Source organism: Dromiciops gliroides, chromosome 1, assembly GCF_019393635.1.
Source record: "Dromiciops gliroides isolate mDroGli1 chromosome 1, mDroGli1.pri, whole genome shotgun sequence".
Taxonomy (NCBI): domain Eukaryota; kingdom Metazoa; phylum Chordata; class Mammalia; order Microbiotheria; family Microbiotheriidae; genus Dromiciops; species Dromiciops gliroides.
Genome location: NC_057861.1, coordinates 657,579,513 through 657,605,971, shown reverse-complemented (window position 1 = coordinate 657,605,971; position 26,459 = coordinate 657,579,513). Strand labels below are relative to the sequence as shown.

General features: G+C 37.2%; 1 pseudogene; it reads left to right on the top strand.

Annotated features, from left to right (window-relative positions):
• The first annotated feature begins 574 nt into the window (after nucleotides 1-574).
• Nucleotides 575-26,459, top strand: part of LOC122753268 — a 37,131-nt pseudogene continuing 11,246 nt past the window's right edge.

Sequence of the window (26,459 nt, the reverse complement as noted above, 5' to 3'; positions counted from 1 at the left end):
TAAATGTGTCAAGATAATGGAATGTGATAGATGAGATTTAGCAGATACTCAGGAGCCCACCTGGAGATTAATTTAAACTGATTGAATTGGATAAGGTGACTGACTGCTGAATGGATTACTGGCTGACTTCTAGTTAAGCATATCTGGCTGGTACTTAAGGGTACTTAATGAATTTGAATGACACTAGCCAATCAGCTTGAAGAACCTCCCATTTCTGGGAGGGGAAGATGAAGTAGGAAATGGATACTGGGGACTGGCTCCTGCCTCTTTGGTTGTGAAACATCAGCATGGTGGCAGAGAACTTCACAAGGGAGTTTAGGAAGGCGAGGATTTCAGGCTATAAGAAATCTGTCCTCAATCTTTCTCTTTCTTCTACTATCTTTCAATAAACCCTTAAGAAATCTAAACTCATTTATCAGTGATTTTAGTCAGTTTCCCCCCAAAACTGGCAGGACAGATTATAACCCACATTTAGAATTTTAAATTACACATACAGAATCTCACCAAAGAAAATAATTTCTTAAAAATTAGAATTATGGTTTCCAGAGAAGGCTCTCATGCCACCACTGCAGCCATGTCTCTTGTAATCCCCGAGAAGTTCCAGCACATTTTGAGAATGCTCAACACTAACATTGATGGACAAAGGAAAATAGCTTTTGCCATCACAGCCATCAAGGGTGTGGGTTGAAGATATGCCCATGTAGTACTGAGAAAAGCAGACATTGACCTCACTAAGAGGGCTGGTGAGCTCACTGAAGATGAGGTGGAGCGTGTGATCACCATCATGCAGAATCTTCAATAATACAAGATTCCAGACTGGTTCCTTAACAGGCAGAAGGATGTAAAGGATGGAAAATATAGCCAGGTTCTGGCCAATGGTCTGGACAATAAGCTTCATGAGGATCTGGAGCAACTGAAGAAGATTTGGGCACATCGTGGGCTTTGGCACTTCTGGGGTCTCCGAGTCTGGGGCCAGCACACCAAGACTACAGGCCACAGGGGTTGCACTGTGGGTGTGTCCAAGAAAAAAAGTAAACATCTTCACTGGCCACCTTGTCTATTAATAAATAGTTTCTATAAAAAAAAAACAGAATTATGCAAGTGGAAGCTAACACCTCCATGAGACATCAAGAAACAATTAAACAAAATCAAAAGAAAGAAAACATAGAAAAAAGTGAAATATCTCATTGGATAAATAACTGACCTAGAAAATAGATCCATGAGAAATAATTTAAGAATTATTGGACTATCTGAAAACCATGAGAAAAAAAAGAGCCTAGACTTTATCTTTCAATGAATTATCAAGGAAAACTACCCTGATATTCTAGAACCAGAGGGTAAAATAAAAATTGAAAGAATCCACCAATCACCCCCTAAAAGAGATGCCCTAAATAAAAATTCACAGGAATATTATAGCTAAATTCCATAGCTCCTGGATAAAAGAAAAATATTGGAAGCAGCCACAAAGAAACAATTCAAATAGTGTGAAGCCACAGTCAGGATAATATAAGACTTAGCAATGTCTAAATTAAAGGATCAGAGGGCTTGGAATCTGATATTCTAGAGGGCAAAGGAGTTAAGATTACAGCAAAGAATCAACTACACAGAAAAACTGAGTATGAATAAATAAAATTAAGAGTTGAAAGGAGAGAAAGACAGAGACAAAGACACAGAGAGAGACAGACAGAGAGATACCAAGAGACAGAGAGAGACAAAGAGATAGAGACAGACAGAGAAAGAGACAGAGACAGAAACAGAGAGACAGACAGACAGACAGACAGAGGGAGAGAGAGAGAGAGAGAGAGGGAGAGAGAGGGAGAGAGAGAGAGAGAGAGAGAGAGAGAGAGAGAGAGAGAGAGAAAAGAGAAATAGGATAGAATGGAGGAAAATAGGATGGTAGGAAGTACACAGTAATCATAACTGAAAAAAAAACTACATTTGGTTTCTCTGATAAAGTCCTCATTTCTCAAATATATAGAGAACTGAGTCAAATTTACAAAAATGAGATCCCTTCCTTAATTGTTAATAGTTAAGTGATAGGAAAGGTGGTTTTCAGATGAAGTAATTGAACCTATCTACAATCATGTAGAAAAAATTTCTATATCAGTATTAATTTAAGAAATGAAAATCATAACAACTCTGAGGCATTATTTTATACCTATCAGATTGGTTAATATGACAGAAAAGGAAAATGATAAATTTTGAAGGGCATGTGGGAAAATTGAGACACTAATGCATTATTGGTGGGGTTGTGAACTGATGCCAACATTCTAGAGGGATATTTAAAACAATGTCCAAAGGTCTATAAAATTGTGCATACTAATATTTATAGCAACTCTTTGTGGTGGCTAAGAATTGGAAATCAAAGGAATGTCCAACAATTGGGGAATGACTGAAGAAGCTGTGGTATATGATTGCAATGGAATATTATTTTGCTAAAAGAATTGACAAGCAGGATGATTCCAGAAAAACCTGGAAAGACTGATATGAACTGATGTATAGTGAAGTGAGCAGAACTGGGAGGACATTGTGCACAGTGACAGCAGTATTGTTCGATGAGCAGTTATAAATGACTTGACTAATCTCAGCAATACAATGATCCAAGACAATCCCAAGGGACTAATGATGAAGCATACTTTCCACTGCCAGAGAAAGAACTGATATTGATTGAACACAGACTAAAATAAAGAGCACTTGTGGATTGTACCTATATAACCTATATCACATTGGTTGCTGTCTTGTGGAGTGGGGAGGAAAGGGAGGGAGGGAAAAATATTTGGAACTCTAAATCTTATGAAAATGAATGTTGAAAACTACCTTTACATGTAACTGGAAAAATAAAATAAATGTTTGTTAAAAAAACAAAACAAACAAACAAAAAAACTGTGCATACCCTGTGATCCAGCAGTACCACTATTAGGTTTGTATCCAAGAGAGATTTTAAAAAAGGAAAAGAACTATATGACAGTTATTTGACTACTGCAATTCAGGCATAAGCTGATCAGATATGGGTAATGGTAATGATAAGGAAAGGAAAGAAATAAGCAAAATTTTAAAAATAATGATTTTATTTAGGGACAGTAGGAGAGGAAAAAGTTGAGAATGTGTCCAAAGAAACTGGGAGAATGATGGTGCCATTGGTGAAAATATAAACCTTTGCAGGAGATTTTGGAGGGAGCATAGCAATGAATTTGGCTTTAGAACCATTGATCTAGAGATGGTGGCAGGACACTGAGTAGAAATATCTATCCTAGAATTATATGTGGAGCTAAATTCAGCCCAGGGTTAGAAAAAAAGATGGAGAATCCTATGATCCTGTAAGTCATATTAATGGAAATGGTCGATAGAATCACAAGAGTAAAAGAATTCTCTAAGGAAAAGAGAATATAGAAAAATATTTATTTTTGGAAAGCATGATGAAATTCCATTTTATTTTTTTATTTGGACTTTTCCAGAAAACATGTATGATGAAAATATGCATGCTTTGTAAGTATCCAGGAGCACTATGCAATTGTCTAATTGGCATGCAGATCACTCTCTTCTACCTAATTCAACCCTGAACCCAGCTCATTGTCTAGCAATTATTCTGGAGAAAGCATTCCCACCAGCTACCATTCACAGAGCAGGCAAGCCAACTTAGTTGAAACAGTAAAGTACCCTGAGGGAGAGAAAGGAGAAAGTGTGTTCAGGAAAGCCAACCCACCATCATCACCTTGACCACTATCTCTCCTTACACCTCCATGGAGATGTCCCAGGACCCTGAACCCATGGACCTAGGGAATAGTCATACTTCTATCACAGTGCCCATGACCATCATTCTAGTAAGCAGTAGTGATACAATCTGTCACCCACAATAGCAGGTACTATAGACCCAGCTACTGAAGAAAAAAAGAAAGTTCTTACCACTAAAATCCATGCTTTTAATTTTTTTTTAATCCATGGTTTTCCATGTCAAGAGCTATATCTACTTCTATCTAGTTCGATATCAGAAATTGATTTGATTTGATTGGTGGAAATGACATTAGAGAAAAGGTATTACCATCTGCTTTGTTATTGCACCTTTATTGTCCTTCCTCCAATTTCATCTATGAATGTTCTTTAGGATGACAAGGGTTACTCGTATCCCATATCAATAGTTCTGAAAACTTCTTTTTGCATCCACTGCTTTTTATAATGATATATTTTCTTTGGTCCTCTTCTACGGTGTTTTTATTTATTTAGAATTTTCTTTTTCCCAAATTACATGTAAATACAAATTCTGACTTTTTTTTTTAAACTTTGTGTTCCAAAATCTTTTTGTCCCTCCCTCCCCGTCCAAGAACTCAAGCAGTTCAATATAAGCTATATATGAGTAGTCATACCAGGTTGTGAAAGAAAACAGACAAAAACAAAACTTCAGATAAAGGAACTAACAAAAAAAATTGTGCTTCAATCTGTATTCAGACAACATTAGTTCTTTTTCTGTAGATGTACTGAATTTGTCATAACACCTTCCTAGTTGTCTTGGATCATTGTATTGCTGAAAATAACCAAGTCATTCACCAAAGATCATCTTGTAGTATTGCTGTTATTTTGTATAAAGTACATTTCACATTGCATCAGCTCATGGAGGTTTTTCTGGGTTTTTCTGATAGCATTGTGTTCGTCATTTTTTTTATAGTAAACTACATTTATATAGTAATTTAAAGAGAGATTTTCTTACAATAAACCCATGAAGCTGATTCTTCCAACAACAGTAATAGATAACATTTATATAGTATCTTATATCTGACAAAGAATTTTCTTCACAGTAGCTCAGCAAAGTACCATACATTTTGTGGGGATCAATTTTTAATTGGGGAGTGCTAGCTAAGCGGCTTGCTGCACTATTGGGGCAAGTAAGGAAACCAGCAGCATCCCTCAAAACAGAACAAGATTTATTTTAACAAGAACGAACTTAAAAAAACACACACACAAACAAGATCAGTAGGATCAAGGGAAAGGAAATAAAAATGGGGAAAGGGAAATTATAATACCTGAAAAATACCACCGCCCAGGAATCAGCTGAAAATACGCAGCAGCATGCCTGTCGCTTTCCAGCTTCCACCTAGAATGCCCAATTCTCCTCCCCCAAAACCTAGAAACACCCCACACAGTCCCAGCCAACGGGATGGCCGCTCTGACAGTCACATGCCTGCCCTCACTAGGCTTCCAATCATAATTTTGCCAGGCCCATGTAGGTGTCAGTGAGTGGTGATGATGTGAGGTGCCAGAGCCCTGGCAAAGGCTACAACCAGTGGGTGGAGCACCGTGCAGTTTGTGGAGCCCCAGGCCAGTGCGCATAAAAACCTCAAATAACAATTAATTCTTTACAATTTCATCATCATCATCCAATATCACTCAATTCTCCTCATCATCAAACCTCATCTTCATCAATTAATCTCCCTCATCATCAATCAGTCCTCATCATAAATCATTCCTCATCAATCAATTCTCATCTTCATCCAATCATCATTGATCCATCAATCAATCAGTCATCACCATCATCACCATCATCATCTTATATTACGCTTGCTTCTGCTTCAAAATGTTTTCACAGTTGCTATTGTTAGCTGTTTCCCTCCATCCTATTCTCTCCCCTATATTTACTCTATTTTCTATCTTCTTTCACCCTATCCCTCCTCAAAAGGGATTTGCTTCTGTCTGTCCCCTCCCCCAATCTGCCTTCCCTTCTTTTGCCCCGCCCTTTTTATCTTCTTCTCCTCCTATTTTTCTGCAGGATTAGATAGATTACTCTACCCAAAAGAGTGTGTGTTATTCCCACCTTGAGCCAATTCTGATTAAATTAAGGTCCTTGCACCAATTCTGATGAGTTTAAGACTCATTCACTTCACTGCTCCTTCCCCATCCCCCCCCCCCATTTCATGAGCCCTTTCCTGCTTCTTTCATGTAGAGTTTCACCCATTCTATTTCTCACCTTCTACCTTCCCCAGTACAATCCCCTAACCCCTCAATTTTATCCTAAAGATGTCATCATTAGGCAGCTAGGTGACACGGTGGACAAAGTACCCACCCTGGACCCAGGAGGACCCAAGCCCAAATGTGGCCTTAGACACAACACCCTCACCCACTGCTTGACCCTGGGCACGCAATTCAACCCTGATTGCCCCCCCAAAATAAAAATAAAAATACATTTAAAAATTTAAAAAAACAAAAATCAGTCATCTTTTTCATCAAAGTCCCATTTTTCCCCTGAAAGATTATATTAAGTTTTCCTGGGTAGGTGATGCTTGGTTGTAATCCCAATTCCTTTACCCTCTAGAATATCATATTCCATGCCCTCCAAACTTTTTATGTAGAAGCTGATAGATCTGGTGCTATCCTGACTGTGGCTCCACAATACTTGAATTATTTCTTTCTGGTTGCTTGCAATATTTTCTCCTTGACCTGGGAGCTCTGGAATTTGGCTATAATATTCCTGGGAGTTTTCATTCTGGTATCTCTTTTAGGAAGTGGATTCTTTTCATTTCTATTTTTACCTTCTGTTTCTAGAATATCAGGGCAATTTTCCCTGAACAATCTCTTGGAAGATGATGTCTGAGCTCTTGTTTTGATCATGGTTTTCAGGTAGTTCAATAATTTTCAAATTATCTCTCCTGAATCTATTTTCCAGTTCAGCTGTTTTTCCAAGAAGATACTGCCCTCTTTTTAAAAAATTTCTTTTGCTCTATTGTGTCTTGGTTTCTCATAAAGTCACTAGTTTCCATTTGTTCAGTCCTAATTCTTAGGCAATTATTTTCTTCAGAGAGCTTTTCCATTTGGCTTTTCAAGCTGTTGACTTTTTTTCTCATGACTTTCTTGAATCACTTTCATTTTTTCCTCTACCTCTCTTTATCTTCAAAGTCCTTTTTGAGTGCCTATATGTCCTGAGACCAATTCATATTTTTTCTTAGAAGCTTTGGATGTAGGAGCCCTGATGTTGCTCTCTTCTTCTGAGGGTGCACTTTGATCTTCCTTGTCAATAAAGAAACTTGCTATGGTCTGTATCTTTCTCTGTCTTCTCATCTTGCCCATCTTTTACTTGACTTTTAATTCCTTATTAAAGGGGGCACTGCTTCCAGGCTGCACTGTCCCAAACTTCAGGGGGTCCCAGATGGTACAGTTTAAGGAGAGGCATGTTCTGCACTTACCTGGCCTGTGCTCTGGTCTGAAAATAACCCCAGGCCTACTTGCTCTTCAACTAGAAAACAAAATTTTTGTTTCACTGGGTTGATAGTTCCTGTGAACTGCTTCCTGATCCCCAGCATGGATAAAACAACTGAGTTCTGCCTCAGAGCTAGCAGAGACCCCTGTAATCTCCCCCTGGACAACCACTCAGCCCTCTCACTAGACCGTGAGCTTTGTTCCAGAATATGCCAGTGCTGCAGCCAATTCAGAGGCTCTGGAGGTCTCTTTCTCTGTTGCAGCCTCTACCGTGTCTTACCAAAACAAAACAAAAAAGTATTGTAAACTAGTGTTGTCCTTAATTGTGATTTTTCTCTGAACAAAATAGAAATGAAATATTTGCTGGCAAAAATCTATTTGGGGAGGGGGGCTTGGCCTCCTCATCATGACAGTTACTTTATATCAGTTAAATGTACACAGTAATGCATGATACTCAAGATTTTTTTCAGTATTACTTGCTATTTTTAATAGGCCAGAATGAATTCCTCTTGCAGTTGTACACAGTATTTTATCCCCAGATTTATCCTTTCTTCTAACTTAATGTTGATTTTGACCTCTACTCTAAATAACCAATGGTGGGGTTTGGGCAAGAAAACCAAGTAAAAGTTTATAGGGAAGGTCAGTTGCTATTGATCACTTCATGCATCAAATTAAAGACATGCATCAAATAAAATAAAAGAACAAAAAAAAAGAGAAAGGCAAGAATTCTTCACAGGGAAAATCTGACAGAAAAGAAAAACAAAGACCCCAATGCAATTAATAATTATAATGGGGTTAAAAACAAGTGAGGTGAATACTCTAAGAAGAAAGAATAATCCTGAAATAAAAATAATAAATCCTAGATGCAAAGATATTAAAATGGAACCACTGCATGAATGAAGGTTTAAAAGCTCAGGAAAAGAATTAAGGGAAGAAATAAAGATGGAAATTTAATACACATTAATGCTCATAAAAAAGAAAAAAATAAGAGTATGAATGTTTTTAATTAATCATGGAAAATTAAATAAAGCAGTATAGATCCTGTCAAGAAGAGATTGGTATGGTGGCAGCTAGGTGGATAAAGCATGAGCCCTGGATTCAGGAGGACCTGAGTTCAAATCCAGCCTCAGACACTTGACACTTACTAGCTGTGTGACCTTGGGCGAGTCACTTAACCCTCATTGTGCCACCAAAAAATAAATAAAAAGATTGGTAGATTCAAAACACAAAAATGTGGAGGTGAATCAATTTTTTAGGATGACACATAATTTCACTGGTTTAGAGAAGTCACTATGAGTGAATTCCTACTAATGCAGATGAGTCACTGCTCTGCATCAAAGAATAAGAATAGCTTGCATTTGTATAGATCTTCAAGGTTTGCAAAATGCTTTAAAATATCTTATTTTCACAATAATACTGGAAGGTAGTAGTTATATTATGCCCATTTTACAAATGAGGAAACTGAGGTAGTCAGAATTTAAATTGACTTACCCAGTTAATAAGTGTATGAAAATGGACTTGAACTCAGGTTTTTCTGACTCCACATCCAGATATCTATCTACTTGATGATCTCCCATCCTAGTTTAGAGAATTACCTGGAGGTAATGAGAGATTGGATGACTTGCTCAGGATCATAAAGTAACTATGTGTCAGAAGTAGGGCTTGAACTCACATCTTCCTGACTACAAAGTTGGCTCTCTGGTCAGCATATCATGTCAACACCACCACTCCCCTACCACCTTGCCCTTAGACAAAAACAGAACAAAACCAAAAGATAGCAAAATTGAAAAACACTTGATGTCTCTAAAAAGAAAAAAAAAGCAGCTGATCTTGAAGGTAAAGCTCAGCAAGAAAATCTGAAACCAATTAATCATCTGGAGCGGTGGGGGGAATGGGGATGAACAAAAATCCAGAATACCTCATTCTAGAAAATCATAAAAAAATTTTTGCCGAAGTATGGGGGAAAAGGCACAATGTATATAAACCTTACAAAACTGTCCAGAGGAGACCCTTTATATAATGGTGGGGGGGAATAGTATAAATTATACAAGACTATTAATTAACCATAAGGTATGAAGGGGGTAGAGCCAAGATGGCATAGGAGTGGCTGTGACTCCCACAAGCTCCAGATAAATCCATCCACTCATTCCCAAATAATGCCATGAAAAAAAAAAAACCCCAGAGCAGCCTAATGCACATAAGAACAGAGTGAGACTATTTTTGAGCAAAAGAGGGCAATTGTGATCACCTGCTGATCAGGCTGAACAGCTTGGCACACAGTCTGGACTCAGCCAGGAACAAACAGTGTTTCCAGCACCCATCAGAGTCTTCAACACCAGCACCAGCTTCTTCTGAGGCTCAGACCATGGACTGGTGAGGGGGTTCCGTGGTAGGCCAGGGTGAAGCAAAGGCAGTCTCTGCTAGAGTTGGGGAAAAGCACCCTGGTTCTGAACCAGTGGGCTGAATCAAGTGGTGGTGGCCCAGTGGGGGAGGGGCACAAGCACACCAAGCTTCTGACCATAGAGAATCAGAGTTCAATGAGACTTCTGTTTCAGGGTCAAAGAGGAAGTGGCCATGGTTACTCACAGGCCAGGCAGGCTGAGAAGAAGCCCAATAACCTCCTGGGAAACACTGTAGCTCAAACAGTGTGTCCTGGAAGCACTCCTTTAAGAAGGAGTTAAAAGCCAAGAAATAGGTGGCCAAGATGAGCAGGCAGAGAAAGCAGCAGACCATCGAAAACTTCTTTGGGGGAAAGGTAGACCAGAATACACCCTCAGAAGAAGATAATAACAAAGTTAAACATCCAAAGCTTCCAAGAAAAAATAAGAATTGGTCTCAGGACATGGAAGCACTCAAAAGGGACTTTGAAGAGAAAGTGGGAGAGATAGAAGGAAGACTTAGAGACATGGAGGAAAGAATGGAAAGAGAAATGAAAGCAAAGCAGGAAAGTCATGAGAAAAAGTCAACAGTTTGAAAAGCCAAATGGGAAAGGAAGTAGAAAAGCTCTCTCAAGGAAATAAATGCCTAAGAATTAGGATTAAACAAATGGAATCTGTTGACTTTAGGAGAAACCAAGAGACAGTAAAGCAAATCCGACTGAATAAAAAAATAGAGGGCGATATGAAATATCTCCATGAAATTAGTTTATGTACCAAAATGACATTTCTTATAAAGATGAATAATCATAATTCTCTATGAAATATTATAGATTTTCAGTGGATGAGAAGAGTTTGCCTTATTCTTACTGAAGAAACCATGGGCAAAAAAGCATTTGGTACATAGATTCATAAAACAAAAGAAATTTTAAAAGGTAAAGGCATATAACATGAAAATCCCATATAGAAAAGACAGATAAATTTATGTTTACATCCTGCAAGGACAAGAAAAGACAAGACTGGTGTCTTTCAATAGCCTTACCCCAAATATCTATTGTTGACTTAAAAAAAGGAAATAGTCAGGGATCTGGACTGGGACCAAGATGGGAGGAAGAGGTGATATTTCTAATTAGGTAATGGTTTGGCTGCACAGACTGCTTATTTTAAAATGAGCACTGTCATAGTTAAAAAGTCATTATATTATCACTTATTATATAGTCAATTTTATTTTTAATGTAGTTCAGTACTCACTACATCCAGTAGCTTCCAACTGTCTCCTTCAGGAAATATCCATGATCGATAGCTATGAGCATTCTGAGTAATCTAGAAGCCTTTGACCTCTTTCATTTCTTAAAATTGAATCATATTTTTTAATGCATTTTTCACAATTCTTCCCATCTCCTAATTTAAACATTAAAATCATTCAGTTTCAAGGTATCTGTTGACTTGATTTGATGGGTTTTGTAAGTTCTTTGTGGGATATCTGTATCTCTTCATCTTTCTGACAGTTAGTAGTGATTAAACCATCACATGATTGTCTATGATTTTTCCTGTAATTACTACACAGAACATCACTTAAGAACCTAGAAAATCAAGTTCTTTTCATATCTGGGTGGTATCAATGTTACACTGACTCTTCCTCTATAATAGTAGCTCTCATTTCAGAGCCCTTTGAGATTTGCAAAGTGTTATACATATCTTATCTCATTTGGTCCTCAGAACAACTTTAGGAGGTATTCTCTCTCCTTGAAACATATTGGTGGACCTCCCTCCCATTCTTGTTATACATAGCTGTGTGATCTTCTAGGACCAGTTCCCACATTGAAATCATCATGGATATCAAAGGGTAGCTGGTTAGAAACACAAGGAAGCTTCTTTCTTTTTTTAAAAAAATTAAATACCATACCTCATTTTATTTTATTTTATTTTAATTGGAGCAATGAGGGTTAAGTGACTTGCCCAGGGTCACACAGCTAATAAGTGTCAAGTGTCTGAGGCCAGATTTAAACTCAGGTCCTCCTGAATCCAGGGCCAGTGCTTTATCCACTGTGCTACCTACCTGCCCCCAAGGAAGCTTCTTTCTGTCATTTACTATGCCTGCATGGAGCATGGAGCAAATAGGACAGTATGGAAAAAAAAAATGCCGGGTCATGGGTTACAGACTCCAGAGAAGGGAGAGATTAATGTGAGTTTCAGTAAAAAATCCTCAGAAAAGCAGCTCTAAAAGTGAAATTAAGATAGATTTAGGAATTTAAACTGTTCTCACGAGGGATCCCTGGTTTTCCTGTTTTAGGGTCTGTCATGAATTATTTGGTTATTGAGTCATCTGCAAAGAATGGTAGTACAGATACACACTAGGTAACCTCAGAGTCAAGAGGCTTCGGGTGAGACAAGCATGGCATCATGGAACAAAAATCAGTGCTAGATCTAGAAAACCTGGATCTAAGAATCATCTCAGATTTCCTATTTGTGTAACCTTGGACAAATCTGAGCTTTATCTGAGTTTAGTTTACTCATTCCTAGAGTGAGGATAGTAACTACAATATTGCTTACCTCACAGGATAGTTGTGAGGAAAGCATTCTATGAATATTACAATTCCATAAAATATTAGTTTTTATTCAAGTATTCAATCAATAGGCATTTATTAAATGCCCACTATGGCCTATCACTGTGTCAGAAATTAGAGATCCAGGGGGCAACTAGGTGGCATAGTGAATAAAGCAGCAGCCCTGGATTCAGGAGGATCTGAGTTTAAATCTGGCCTCAGACACATGACACTTACTAGCTGTGTGACTCTGGGCAAGTCATTTAACCCTCATTGCCCTGCCAAAAAAGAAAAGAAAAGAAATTAGAGATCCAATTAAAAATGCAATATTCTTTTCCTCAAGGGGCTTACATCATATTAGGAGAAACCATGTGTCAACTTATAAGAAAATGCAAAATATATAAAAAGTAAAGACAGTAATATTTTGGGTGGTGAATTATAATTCTACTAATCAACAAGTATTCCTTAAGTCCCTACTATGTAACAGAGACTGGGTGAGGGTCTGGAGAAACAAAGACAAAAGCAAAACAGTTTCTGACTTAAAAGAGCTTAAAATCTTGTCAAGGAAAATAACACACACATGCATATATATGCATGCGTGTATATATATATATGTATATGCACACATATATATGTATGTGTATACATGTATATATTTATTGTATAAATATATATAGATGTATATATAAAATAGATGAAAGTATTATACTTTCTTCACAATTGTACTGGGACTTAGGTAATACAGCAGTTATGATCCACCCACTAAGAATGAGTAAAGACACATCAATATATTTTGGGGGATGAATTTTAAATCAATCAATCAACAAGTATTTATTGTCTATTAATTTCAATTGAATAACAAAATTACAAATGGTTTAGAAGTGAGTATGGGAAGTAGAAGCAGGATGTATAGACAGCATTTTTCCAGAATTTTAAAGGGAGGATAGATATAAACTGATAACCATGAAAGAACATTACAGCCAAGTGAGCCTTTTTTAAAAAATGATGAGATGGGTATTTTCTTAGGAAAGAGAGAAGTCATCTATTTCCTCATTTCTCAAAAAAAAATAATTAAAAAAACACAGACATGAAGCAACTTATATGAAGGATACAGAGTGAAATAGGCGAACCCAGAAATACAATCTGTACCTAAAACTAATATTATAAAAATCAACTATTTTGAGGAATTTTATAAACTGATGTAAAAGAAAATGAGCAGAACCCAGAGAATAATTTATACAACAGTATCACCATAAAAACAAACAATTCTGAAAGCTGTAAGAACTCTGATCAATACAATGATTATTCATAATTCTATAGGACATGTGATGAAATATGCCACTCATTACAAAGAGGTGCTGGATTTAAGGTGCAGAATGAGACATATATTTTTGTATATATCCATTGAGGTCATTTGTTTTGTTTGACTGTGCATAGTTGTTACAAGGAATTTGTTTTACTTCTTTTCTTTTTTCCAGTGGGGTAGGAGGGAGAGAAAGAATATGTTTATCTTAATTTACAGATGTGGAATGTTATATGCACTTTAAGAAGTCTGAATTATTGTTTTCACTTATTTGTTTTCCTTTGTTGCAAGAGACCTCTCATGGAGTGGAGGTAATCTCTAAATATTTATCATATAAAAATCAGTAAAACTTTGCTTTAAAGGAAGCAGGGAAGTATCTACTATGGAGAGACTGATGATGATGATGAGATGGTGATGATAGAGACTGAGACAAAGAGACAGAGATAGAAAAGCCAGAGAGACAAAGAGGCTGATTGTTTTTACAATAAGCTAAAAAAGCCTGGAAAGGATGGGATCAGCGGTACATGTAGAGGAATTTGCTTCATGAGATGGTCCACCTCTTCATCAAAGATATGACAAAAGGAGGTAAGAATAGGGATAATATGAAAGCACTGTGATATGTGGTGAAGGGAAGGAGAGGGAACTCATGAAAAATGGTCTCAATGTTCTCAGTAAAGTATAAGGCAACGATCTCAGGTGGGATTGGGGTAGAAGTGAAGGCACAGTGTTGGAAGCTTGAGGAGAAAAGACAGCTGGGGGATCATGTTCTGCTGAACTAATAATTGATTACTAAAGTGAAATTAGGAGAGTTTTGGTTACAATTATGGAAAATCAACTACCAGGATCTCCTTTGTTGGCACGATAAAGATTGAATTAATGTGTATTGGCTTTAGAAAAGCATTAGTTTGGACCAGTATGGCAGGCAAGTGGCCAGCAGCCTAAGGGAAAAAAAAGCATTGTCCCAAATTGGAAACAAAACTGTGCATAGTGTTCTACATCTGAACAGTCAGAGTCTCTTATTTCCAGTTCAATCCATCATATATTGTTTAAGTACTTACTACATTCTGCACTGTTAGTTACAATACAGAGGAATTTGACCCTCAAAGAGAATAAACTCTCATTTCTATTCATTGACTTAGTTGGACTCATTCAGACTCTTTGACCAATTTCTATCCTCTCTTTACACTATATGGCCTTATTTTCCAGATCTCCTTCTGCATGGATCCTGCAGCTGTTTATCATAATAGGATGGGTGTCCCCAGTCTGTTCCATCAACCTGCAATGGGAGAAGATGCCTTTCCATATCATAGCAAATATTCAAGGTATTTTAGTCTTGTTCCGAGCCCACATCATACAACAGTATGTCTGACCAATACCAGCCAGGAAAGCCAGCATGATCTTAGGCTTCATTAAGAGATACAGATTTAAGAAATAAGGAGGTGATAGCCTTGACCTATTTTGTCCTGGTTTGATCATGTCTAGAGCACGGTACAACATTCTAGGTATTACATTTCACAAAATATATTGACAAGTTGGAGAGCATCTAGATTCAACCTGAAAACCTTTGAGATCATGCTATATGTGGATCCATTGAAAACCTTCACCTTCACCAGGCCCTCATCAGCTCTAAACTAGACTATTGCAATAGCTGAATTAGTGTCTCTGAAACAAGTCTCTCTCCTCTCCAATCCATCTTCCACAAAGCTGTCAAACTGATTTTCCTAAAGCCCAGCTCTGATCATGTTACTCCTCAACCCAATAAACTCCAGAGGCTCCCTATTACCTCTTCAGTAAAATATAAAAGTCACCATTTGGCATTTAAAACCCTTCAAAACTTGACTGAAACCTAGTTTTCTAACCACATTATGGCATCACTTTCCTCCACACATTTTACACTTCAGCCAAATTGGCTTTCTTTTGCTTTTCCTCACTCATAATACTCCTCTTATGTCTATGCCTTGGCATAGGCTTTCTCCCATGCTTATAATGAACTCCCTCCTTCCCTCTGCTGCTTAGAATTCCTAGGTTCCTTCAAATATCAATCATTGGCCTTATCAGACTTTTCCTGATACAGGCACTAGAGCCTCCCCCGCAAAAAAATGCTTTCTATTAATATTTTTATTTGAATAAACTTATTTCAACCCATGTTATCTCCTCTGATATAATGTAATATCCTTAAGGATAGGGTCTGTTTCTTTTTTGGTATGTTTAACCCTCTAGCACTTAGTACAGTACCTTACACATGATAGGAATTTAATAAATACTTTTTGATTGACTGACTGAGGAATGTAGAAAGTTTAGCTTAAAGTCAGGAGATTTAGGATGGACAGGAAAACTGTTTTCAGGTATTTCTTTCTTTCTTTTTTCTTTTTTTGTTAAGTGACTTTCCCAGGGTCACACAGCTAGTAAGTGTCAAGTGTCTGAGGTTGGATTTGAACTCAGGTCCTCCTAAATCCAGGGCCAGTGCTTTATCCACTGAGCCACCTAGCTACCCCTGTTTTCAGGTATTTTAAAGGCTGTAATAAGAGGAATTTGATTTGTTCTATCAGTCCCAAGAAGTCACTTCTAAGAGCCATGGATAGAAGTAGGAAAGAGGCCAATTTAGATCTGAATTAAGAAAATATATCCCAATAACTAGAGCTGTCCAAAAGTGGAAATGGGATACTTTGAGAGGTGGTAGGCTCCTAATTAATGGAGATAGATCTTCAGGCAAAGGTTGGAGGATAACTTGGTGGGTATGCCATTGAGAAATTATGTTAAGTAGGAGATGGATTAGGTGAACTGAGAAGATTCTTCCAACTCTGTAACTCTATGATGCTATGAAATTCTATGAAATACTGTGATTTTTTTTCCTCTGGCTTAGTAAAGCAATGATTGTGCAACTGAAAAGCTAATATAAATTGTAGTTGCAACAAAGTACACCAAAGCCAAGAATGCAGGACCAGGTAGGAAGGAGCAAGGAAAGGTGATGAGTGTGTGTGGGGGGGCGGTATTTTATTTATCTAATTTTAACTTCCAGTTCATGATAAAACATACTGCTTGAAATACTCTCTCTGTGTGTGTGTCTCTCCATCTTTGTCTGTCTCCCTCTGTTTCTCTATCTCTCCATTTCTCTCTGTCTCTTTCATGCTCTTCCTCTGTCATTCTGTATCTCTCCCTCTTTCTCTATGTCTCTGTGTCTTTCTCTATGTATATATATACATGCACATGTAAATACACATATACACACATGTAAATATATAAATACATTGCTATTTTATGGCATGTACATGTACATAAATGCATGAATATGTGTATATTTATAAACATATGCAAGTGTATATATGCATACATATTTGTGTGTGTGGATATAAATGTGTTCCTATACGTAAACTATGTGCAGAATATAAACACGGTTTGTTTTCTGGAGAGATGAAATTTGTGGTGGGAAAAACTATTGCCCCAAAGGTTAAAAGGAATAGGCTGAGAGTTATTGCCCACTGGTAGTCACATTTTCAGCCCAAGAGCAATAGTTTTCCCTATTAAAGATTGACTTTGGTCTCTCTAATTCATCATACTCCTTTAAAAAGTCTCTTTTCCCTAAATGTGCTGTGGCGCTGGGCACTATATCTGACAGTCACTCACTTTCTTCAAGTGAGTGACTCGATAATTTCTCCATTCCAAGCCTCAACTCTAGTCAATATAAATGAGAGAAGGCTTTAAAAAGAAAAAGAGGAATGATTGCTGTCTTCTGTTCCCCAGTCATAACCCAGCTTCCACCTTCAGTCAAGTAATAAATAAAGCTACTACTGCCCCAAACTTACCTGAATCTTGCCAGTTGAAAATAACACTCAGCATTTATAAGGGACTTAGTCTCTTCAAAGTGGTTTATGATCATAAATTAGTTAATATGCTCAACTTCCCTGAAAGATTTTTTTTAACACACCTTGGTTTAAAGATGAGAAAGGGGTGACATGGATCAAAGTGAACTGGGTCAGACTTCCCTCCCAGTGTTGGAGGGGTTTAGGGGCAGCAGAGAGAAACATCTGGAGCAGATGGCGGAGGCAGTGGTACACCACACTCAGCCAAGGAGGTGTTTTCTCTTGCCCTTTGCCACTGTCATTTGCAAGCTGGGAAGGTTCTTCTTGATCCACAGCTGTTCCAGGATTCTCAGGTGCCTGCTTTGATCCATCAGCAAGTAGATTAAAGTCAATAACCTCTCTGCCTGGAGGAAGCCTTGACTCAAGATGCTGAGACCTTTGTAACCTCAAGGCTGCATTTGCTGTACTAAAGGTGAAGCCACTGAGGAATGTATAGAATTCAGAGGCTCAACCACTTAGTTCTGCTACCAGCTTGGAGTGTCTGGGCAAATACAAGACTAGATTTAACTCTGTGCAGCCCTAGAAATATCTGGGTGCCAGGAATTTTAGAAATAGCATCTGTATGCCATTTCATCATAATATTCACTTACTCACTTGCTCATCCATTCATTCAACAAGTAATTACTGGGCACTATGTATAAAGTACCATACTAGGTGGGAGGAATACAAAGTCAAAGCAAGGAGACCATGTCTTCAAAGAACTTCCTTTCATCTGGAGAGATGTAGCATTTAAATACGGAAATAAAGATAATATAAGGGAACAGAGTTCTAACAACTAGAGGAATCAGCAAAGTTTCCCTCAGGAGATAGCACCCTCATTTATATTTTTATCAATTTGTGTCTGATATTTGTTGTTTTTATTTAATTAGGAGTTTTTTGTTTCCCTTTCAAGACAGTATTTTGTCCATATAAATAGTTTTGCTTAATCTACTTTAAGTCCACTCTATTCCCACAGGCTCTCTTCCTGCAACTTCCAATACCCCTCCTCTCTTTCCCTAGTTTTAGAGTTTTATTTAATTTTTGGTTCCTTTTTCCTTTTTAGTTCTTTCTTTTTCTACTCACCTTTTGTTACTCTCTCTGGGAAGTGATTAATTAAAAATCTCTACTCTTTCTCCTCCCTTGCAGTTTCTTTTTGTTAATGGGTTTGGGTTTGGGTTGGCTTTATTTGTTTTTGTTTTTTGCTTTGCTACATTTTTTGAAGTTGATTTCATTACTTTATTCTCTTCATTGCTCCTCTTTCTGTCTCTTCCAAATATTTATTCTTTGATTCATAGTCTTTATACTTATTTTTCCTTCATTAGACTTTTTGTGGTCCTCAAAGAATTAAATCTTCTAAACTGCCATGTTTGAGTTCCCTCTTCTAAACAATTTCTGTCATCGCCTTGTAGAGGGTTCCCCTTAACTCTTTTTGTTCAGTTGTGCCTCACATGCATAAGTATCAATTCCATAGGTTTGTAATTAGGAAAAGGATTGCCTCATGAGCATAAAAGCTAAACAGGAAAAAGAAATCATGAGGTATATTAAAAGACTGAACTGTTGGAGGCAGCTAGGTGGCACAGTAGATAAAGCACCAGCCCTGGATTCAGGAGGACTTGAATCAAATCTGGACTCAGACACTTGACACTTACTAGCTGTGTGACCCTGGACAAGTCACTTAACCCTCTCTGCCCTGTAAAAAAATATTGAACTGTTTATATTCCTACATGGGAAGATAATACCTCTAACTCATAAGATCTTTCTCAGTATTAGGGCAGCTGAAAGGAATATAGTTGGAGGGCACTGGTGTGAATTGAATCAAAAGGGATGATATCTGTAAAGCATTTATTTTTTGTTTATCCTTGTTTTATGTGGGGCAGGCAGGGTGGGGTGGCCTACGTCTGGGGCCAGATTTGGACTTGGGGACTCCTGGGTCCAGGGCTAGGGCTTTGTCCACTTGTCACCTAGGTGACCCATGATGACATATTCAAAATAAAGTTAAGAGGTAAGGGGAATGCACTGAAAGAAATGTCAAGGGAGAGGTGGACTGGGAAAAAGTAGTTTACATAAAAGAAATGAGAAAAAGCTCATGGAGTGGAGGGAAAGATGGGAGAGGAGTGGGGGAGTGAGTTAACCTTACTTTCATCAGAATTGGCTCAAAGAGGGAATAACATACACACTCAAGTGGGTATAGTAATATATTGTGCTGTGAGGGAAAGTGGGAGGGGAAGGAGATGGGGGAAGTGGCAAAGGAAGGAAGGGCAGATTGAAGGAGGGGGCAGTAAAAAGCAAAACATTTTTGAGGAGGGATAGGATGAAGGAAGATAAGAAATACAGTGAATATCAAGGGGAGGGAATAGGATGGAGGGTAATATAGTAAGCAATAGTAACTGTAGGGGGCAGCTAGATGGCGCAGTGGATAAAGCACCGGCCCTGGATTCAGGAGCTACTGAGTTCAAATCCGGCCTCAGACACTTGACACTTACTAGCTGTGTGACTGTGGGCAAGTCACTTAACCCCCATTGCCTAAAGAAAAAAAATAGTAACTGTGAAAGAAATGATGAGCAGGATGATATCAGAAGGATGTATGAAAAATGCAAACCATCAACAGAGAAAGAACTGGTGGTATCTGAATACAGATTGAAGTATAATTTTATTTGTTAGCTCCTCTTTCTAAAGTTATTTTGTCTATTTTCTTTTACAACCTGACTAATGAGAAGATGTTTTGCATAATGTATGACTTATATTGAGTTGCTAGATTTCATAGGGAGGGACAAGGAGGGAGAGAAGAAGAAAATTTAGAACAAAAAGTTTTTAAAAAATCAATGTGAAAAGTAATGATGAGTAGGAGGAGTTCAGAGAAACCTGGAAGGACTTACATGGACTGATGCTGACTGAGAGGAGCAGGACCAGAAGAACATTGTACACAGTTACAACAACATTGTGTGATGAACAATGGTGATAGACTTGGATTTTTTAGCAATGCAATGGTCAAAAACAATTTTAAAGAACTTCATGATAGAAAATGTTCTCAACATCCAGAAAAAAGAACTGTGGTTTACGAACACAGATTGAACCATACTAGTTCTACTTTAGGGCTTTTTTTCCCTTCTTTTTTTTCCCTTTTTTTTTCCCTTCATTTTTCTCTTGTACTCTGACTCTTCTTTCACAATATGACTAATGAATAAATATGTTTAATGTAATTGCACATATATAACATATATTAGATTGCTTTCTGTCTTGGGGAGGAGAGAAGGAAGGGAGGGTGGGAGAAAAATTTGGAACTAAAAATCCTGTGAAAACAAATGTTGAAAACTATCCTTATATGTAATTGGAAAATAATAAAATACTGAACTATTAAAAAAAGTATTGCCTCATGGTAGAAATTTCCCTACATACCAAATCATGCAGTTCACTTCTAGTCTTTGCCCTCCCCATTATCATTTCCTTTCCCATTTGCTATGTAATCTCCTCCTCTCTGGGGACATGCCCAGCCATCCTTCTAGATACCAACTCCCCTGCAGCTACTCTGATTTCCCCTCTCCTGAGGCAGGTTGTTATCTATAGAGGCACAATGGTCTCAGAGGAAGTTTTCTACCTGTGCATCAAATCCCTACATTGTGAGGTCTCCATTTTTCGCTGAAGAAAATATCTCTTTCCACCACAGGAGAGTTCTTTAGTGGGACCTCTTCCCACCATTGAGTTAAGTTCTCCTCCCCCCTCCCTGCTTCAATCCTGCCCTTTGCCACCCCATGCCTTCTCTTTTGGCCCCTCTTTTTGTTGAAATACTACAGTAGTTTTACCTTCATTGGTTATCATGTATTCCATTCTACCTTCCATCTTTCATCTCCCTTTTATGAACCCTCTAATTCTATAATTTAGTTCCATTGATTCACCCGTAATGAAAGAAAGATTGTGGGGTTTATTCCAAAGGGGTTTCAGCTCTGTTCCTCTAAATTTTACCCTCAATGTCCTGATTTGTCTCTTAAATTATTTTGGAATTTCCTGCTCTCGCTCCCTGCTGTTTTAGGAATCCACAGGATTTTGCACTGGTTCATATTCCCTTATCTTGCATTTATTTATTTATTGTTAATAGAATTATAATTATAAAAATTATCCTCTACTATCTCTTTCTCTTTCCATAGAATCCATTTTCATCTTTATTCTTTTGTATAATTTTTGGCATAATTTTAGAAACACATTTTAGTGCTACTTCTGTTGTTCTTTTATGTTTTAGCCACATACATGGCTTTCTCATTCTAGTTTTTTTAATACACTCTAAAGATGAGGTAATTTATTTTATTTTTACTTTCATTTGTAGTTACATTTGTTTTAATGTATTATATTTTTGTTTTTTTGAGTGTTTGTGTGTCAAATCATTTGGTCACACTTCTTTTATTTTGTAGTAATACTTTAAAATGTTTCTTATTGAACAGCCTTCTTTTTTCACTTATGATTAAACTCAAGTTTGCAGTGTATGTTATTTTGAGTTGATTAGCTTTTTGGCATATATTATTCCTTTCTTCTGTATGGTTTTTGATGGAAGCAGAGTAGTCTTGTGCTATTTGAATTTCCTTCTCTTAATATTTGAAGGTTGTTTTTTAAACCTGTTTCCTAGCAGAATTTCTTTTTTGTCATTGGAATCATTACATTTTATCCCTAAGTATCTATATATTTGAAACATAGTTTTGATTGTTTTTCTGAAGCCAATGTGTAGATTCTTTCCATTGGTGCTTACTTTGTATATTCAGGCAGCTTACTTTGTATATTCAGGTTGCCAGGAGAAATATGAACAATCTCAGTTATACAGATGATAACATTCTGATCACGGAAAGTGAAGACTTAAGAAGCCTCTTGATGAAGGTGCAAGAGATGAGTGTAAAAGCTGGCCTGAAGCTTAACATTTTAAAAAATACCAAACTAAGATCTTGGTTAGTTCTCCCATTATCCTTTGGCAAATAGAGGAAGAAGAAATGATAGCAGTGTCAAATATTATATTCTTGGGTTCAGAGATGACTGCAGATAGCAACTGCAGTCATGAAATTAAAAGATGCTTGCTCCATGGGGGGAAAACTGTGATAAATGTGGACAGTACATGGAAAAAGTGGAGGCATCACTTTGCTGACAAAGGTCCATAGAGTCAAAGCTATGGTTTTTCCGGTAGTAATGTATGGCTTTGAGAGCTGGACTATAAGGAAAGCTGAGCACCATAGAACTGATGCTTTTGAGTTAAGGTGTTGGAGAAAACTTTTGAGAGTCCCTTGGACATCAAGGAGACCAAATCAGTCAGTACTTAAAGAAATTAATTCAGATTATTCACTGGAAGGTCAAATACTGAACCTGAAAATTAAATGTTTTGGCCACATAATGAGAAGAGAGGACTCAATGGAAAAGACACTAATGCTGTGAACAATTGAAGATAGAAGGAAAACGGGATGGCAGAGGATGAAATGGATAGATGGTGTCATGAAACATGAACTTGGACAACTTTGAGAGACAGTGGAGCATAGAAGAGCCTGGCATACTATGGTCCATAGGGTCATGAAGAGTCAGACATGACAATGATTGAAGAACAATAGCTTGTATAGTCAGAAGTTCTGGGAATTTTCTTGTATTATTTCTTGACTTTTGATGTTCAGGTTTAATGAATTTTCATGTTCTTCTGAAAAGCCTATGATCTTTAAGTTATCTTTAAGCATACTCTCTTTGAGATCAATATGTTCTGCTTTAATAGAGATCATGTAGTCTTTTGATGTTATTGCTTTTTTCTTCTGTTCTTCCCCTATGTCCTTCACTTCGGTATATTTGTTGTTTTCTCTTTCACTCCCTTGGAGAGTTTAGATACCATAGGTTCTATTCTACTAATTATTTCTTCTATGAAAGTCATAAATTCTACTCTGTTCTCATCTAAATTCTACTCTAAATGTAATTCCCTCCTTGAACCATTTTGGAATATCCCACTCTCTTGGGAATTCACAGAATTCTGTATTTTATCAGCTATTAGTGCAATTTTCTTTGTCTTACAATATATATTTTTTGCAATATTTAGTTATCTTCTTACTCATCTTCTCTTCTCATTTTAGTATTTTTCCCATTGATTTACCGTGAGTGGATCCCAAAACACAAGGTCAGTTTGCACCTATTGCCAAAGCTAGGCCAGTGGTGCTGAAGGATAATTTTAAGAGTGTGTTTTTCACTATTAATTTATAATTCTGTTACCTTATCAGGCTTGGTTTCTTATCCCATGGAGACAGTTATAATTGCACTACTTTGGTGGCATAATTCCTTTTGGGGAAGGGTATTTTGAAGATTAATGGGAACTGAAGAAAATGTCTAATCCTCCATATTGTACCCTTGGTCTGATTCTATGTTCTTAGTCACCACTATTATGTTGTACTGGCGGCAACTTTTACTGAACTCATAGACAAACATTATTGGCTAAAATGTTCAGAGATAACATGGATCCAATCCCCTGACCCTCAAAGTGAAGTGAGTGAAAGTATATGGAGTTTTAGTAAAGCAAAGTGCTGTGAAATTATTAAGTCAATGTGTGGTTAGCATCCTATATGAAATGTATCTTGCTTTGAGAGCTGGTCAAACCCAATTAGAAAATACATTTTCTATTAGCAAGGCAGCTCTTCCTACCCCCCATTCATTCTATCAAAGTCTCTAACTCTAAATGTTATCCAAAGTTCTTGGAAATCTTCTACCTGTCATCTCCACTTCCTGATGCCTATCCTCCAGCTTCCACTTATGACTGGAAAACCAGTCTCCCACCCCTTTGACCGTAGGCTTGGACTGATGAGTATTCTCCTTAACTTTCATGTTCTCAAGCCTCCCGTGTCACTTCATGGCCATTTCTATGCCATCATGTCAGCACCCTACCTTCCTCTTCCTCCTACAGTACCTTTCATATCCTCTCCACTTTCCTGTACTAGCTCTGAGAATAGCAAATGAACATTTCCACGCCTAGAAAGGATATTTCAATCAGTTTCTCCCCTATTGCTACAATTACCAATCCCTCAGATTTCCTTATCCAAAACATTCTTCCTTGTTCTCTCTTCCTCTTTATATACAGTATCTTGTCTTAATAGAATGAAAACACCTTAAGGGTAGGAACTGTCTTCCTTACTTGTATTTATATAACCATCACTTAGCAAAATGCTTGAGACATAGTAAAAACTTAATTTGTTTTCATTCATTCATTCATTTGGGATGTGGAACATGACACAACTTCTAGAAAATCATTGTTTAAAGAGTCAAAACCTTATAAATTACAAGGCAATTTCTGTTTCCACTAACCATGTAACTATGTGCCTTCTAGAATTTTCTCGGACTCCTCCCTAAACAAATAGTACTTTCAATACCCTATAATGATATCCCTATCTATTCACCTCATCTCTTTTTAACAGAAACTATTATAATCTTTTAACTATTCTTCCTGCTTCCAGTCTAACTTCTCCCCAATTTATTCTTTTTTTAATTAATAAAGTATTTTATTTTTTTCCCATTACATGTAAAGATAGTTCTCAACTTTTGTTTATAAAAGCTTTCCAATTTCAAATTTTTCTCCCCCCCTCCCCTAGACAGCAGGTAATCTGATATAGGTTTCATATATATATATATATGTTATATATATGCACATATACATACATATATATACATATATATATGTATACACACATACACATAATAACATTAATCCTATTTCTGTATTAGTCATGTTATAAGAGAAAAATCAGAGCAATGATGAAAAACCTCAAAATAGAAACAACAACAGCACCAAAAACAAAAGAAATAGTATGATTCATTCAGCATCTATACTCCACAGTTCTTTTTTTTTTTCCCCTTGGATTTAGAGATCCTCTTCTATCATGAGTTCCCTGGAACTCTTCTGTACCATTGCATTGCTGAGAAGAATATAGTCCATCACAGTAGATCAACACTCAATGTTGATGATACTGTGTACAATGTTCTTCTGGTTCTGCTCATCTCACTCATCATCAGCCCACGCAAGACCCTCCAGGTTTCTTTGAACTCCTCCTGCTCATTGTTTCTTAAAGAACAATAGTATTCCATTGTATTCATATACCACAACTTATCTCCCCATTCCCGAATTGATGGGCATCCCCTCAACTTCCAATTCCTTGCTACCACATAAAGAGAAGCTATAAATATTTTTTTACATGTGTGTCCCTTTCCCCTTTCCATGATTTCTTTGGGGAAAAGACCCCAAAGTGGTATTGCTGGGTCAAAGGGTATGGACAGCTTTATTGACCTTTGGGCATAATTCCAAATTGCTCTCCAGAAAGGCTGGATCAGTTCACAGCTCCACCAACAATGCATTAGTGTTCCAATTTTCCCACAGCTTCTCCAACATTTATTATTTTCCTTTTGTGTCATTTTAGCCAATTTGATAGGGGTCAGGTGGTACCTCAGAGTTGTTTTAATTTGCATCTGTCTAATCATTAGAGATTTAGAGCATTTTTTCATATGGGAATAGATAGCTTTACTTTCTTCATCAGAAAACTGCCTGTTCATATCCTTTGACCATTTCTCAATTGGGGAAAGACTTGGATTCTTATAAATTTTATTTAGTTCCCTATATATTTTAGAGATGAGGCCTTTATCAGAAGTACTGGCCATAAAAATTGTTTCCCAGCTTTCTGCCTCCCTTCTAATTTTGGATGCATTGCTTCTGTTTGTACAAAAAAATTTTAATTTAATGTAATCAAAATCATCCATTTTGCATTTTATAATATACTCTATCTCTTGTTTGGTCATAAACTGTTTTCCTTCCCAAAGATCTGATAGGTAGACTATTCCTTTCTCTCCTAATTTACCTATGGTATCACCTCTTATGTCTAAATCGTGTATCCATTTCGACCTTATTTTAGTATAAGGTGTAAGATGTTGGTCTATGCCTGATTTCTGCCATACTGTCTTCCAGTTTTCCTAGCAGTTTTTGTCAAAAACTGAGTTCCTATCCCAGAAGCTGGAGTCTTTGGGTTTAGCAAACACTACATTACTAGTGTCATTTACTACTGCATTTCCTGTGCCTAGCCTATTCCATTGATCTACCACTCTATTTTTTAGCCAGTACCAGATAGTTTTGATGACTGCCGCTTTATAGTAAAGTTCCAGGTTTGGTACTGCTAACCCACCTTCCTGTGAATTTTTTTTTATTATTTCCCTGGATATTCTTGATTTTTTTTGT